This window comes from Hyperoodon ampullatus (assembly GCF_949752795.1).
Source record: "Hyperoodon ampullatus genome assembly, chromosome: 12".
In the NCBI taxonomy this organism is placed as follows: Eukaryota; Metazoa; Chordata; class Mammalia; order Artiodactyla; family Ziphiidae; genus Hyperoodon; species Hyperoodon ampullatus.
Window position 1 is genome coordinate 58,171,237 of NC_136925.1, and position 2,012 is coordinate 58,173,248.

Here is a 2,012-nt window from a genome sequence, read left to right on the forward strand (position 1 = left end):
GGTACCAATTCCGACGTGGTAGTGGTGGTGACGAGGAGCTCCCACACCACCTTGAAGTCCTAAATTCAACTCGATTCTGACACTGTCTCCTCAGAGATAGCATCCGATCCCAGTGGTTAAGCGTTCAGTCTTGCAAGCTGCCCCTCCCCCTTTGGATGCCAGTCACAAACCCAGATTATCACCTATGCTGCTGACCAACTGACCATAGATTGGAGGTTCCCACAACCTCTTCCTCAGGTTTGATTAATTTGTTAGAGCAGCTCACAGAACTCAGAGAGACATTTTACTTACTAGATTACCAACTTGTTACAAAGGATATTAAAGGATGTGAATCAACAGCCAGATGAAGAGATACAGAAGGCAAGGTAAATGAGGGAAATGGGGCTGAGCTTCTCTGCCCTCTCCAGGCACACCACGCTCCCTGCATCCCCAGCCTGGTGTTCACCAACCAGGAAGCTCTCTGAACCCTCTTCTTTGCGGGTTTTTATGGAGGCTTCATTACATAGATATGATTAATTAAATCATTGGCCACTGGTGACTAAAGTCAAATCTCCAGCCTCTCTCCTCTCCCAGGAGACCAGGGGGTGGGACTGAAAGTTCCAAACCTCTAATCACATGGTTGACTCCCCTGGCTACCAGCCTTACCTTCTCCACCATCTTTAGTGGATTTCCAAAAGTCATATCACTAACATAAACTCAGTTGTGGTTATGAACAACAGGACACCCATTTCACCTTCATGACTCTGAAGCAACTTCAGGAACTGAGGACAACAGATCAAATATTAAACAAAAGATCCTTCCTTTTCTCTTATCACTCAGGAAATTCCAAGGGTTTTGGGAGCTCTGCGCCAGAAATTGGGACAAAGCTGCCCCCCTCCTCCACACACACACACACACACACACACACACACACACACACACACACCTTTTTTTTTTTTTTCTGGTCCTGCCTTTATTGGAAATTGTGATTATTTTGTTCATCATGGGAGTTTTTTTTTTGTATGTTTGTTTGTTTTTTGCGGTACGCGGGCCTCTCACTGCTGTGGCCTCTCCCGTTGCGGAGCACAGGCTCCGGACGCGCAGGCTCAGCGGCCATGGCTCACAGGCCCAGCCGCTCCACGGCATGTGGGATCCTCCCGGACCGGGGCACGAACCTACGTCTGCTGCATCGGCAGGCAGACTCTCAACCACTGCGCCACCAGGGAAGCCCACACACACAATTTTTTTTTAATTTTTTTTAATTTTTTATTAGTTTCTGCTTTATAACAAAGTGAATCAGTCAACACACACAATTTTTAAATCCAAAATGTGTCCATTGGAATAGTTTCCCACTCACCTTAGTTCAGGGTGCTTTCAGTGCTGCTTCTGTCTACAGGAGCATTCTTCTGTAAACCTTGCTTTTTTTCCCTGTAGGCTGGCAGAGGACAGTGGAACAGCCAACACACAAAACCACCATTTGCGCATGGCTGAAGATGGTGGTGATTTTATAGCATCCTGGTCATTCCACACCCATGAAGTAGGACCTGGGGCTCTGTACCAGGTGTTTCTTCTTGTGCTTCCTCTTCTCCTCTTCTGGAGAGGAATGAAGGAGGTCCTTTGCAAGAGGCATGTTCTTGTGGGGGAGGTCATCACCACTGGAAACTATATTTCTTATTATAAATCACAATATCACACCTCCCCTAAATAGGTAGCTATCATCCAGTCCTATTAAGGGCCTGAATAGAATGAAATGGTGAAGGAAGAAAGAATATACTTTCCCTGCCTTACTGCTTGAGCTGGAACATTGGCCTTTTTCTGCTCTAGGACTGGGACTTCCACCATTCGCACTTCTGGATCTTAGGTTTTCAGACTCGGACTGGAACTATACCAATGGCTCTCCTGGGTCTCCAGCCTGCTGAATTCAGGGCATGGGACTTCTCAGCCTCCATAATTGCATGTACCAATTTCTTATTAAAAACTCATATATAGGGCTTCCCTGGTGGTGCAGTGGTTGAGAGTCCGCCTGCCGTTGC

The 2,012-nt window shown here is 46.8% G+C and overlaps 1 pseudogene across 1 annotated transcript; it reads right to left on the reverse strand.

Annotated features, from left to right (window-relative positions):
* Positions 1 to 1,353: 1,353 nt before the first annotated feature.
* Positions 1,354 to 1,609, reverse strand: LOC307061190 (small ribosomal subunit protein eS27-like; annotated as a pseudogene). Its single transcript has one exon. The product of its transcript is annotated as a small ribosomal subunit protein eS27-like (transcript).
* Between the last annotated feature and the right edge of the window lie 403 nt (positions 1,610 to 2,012).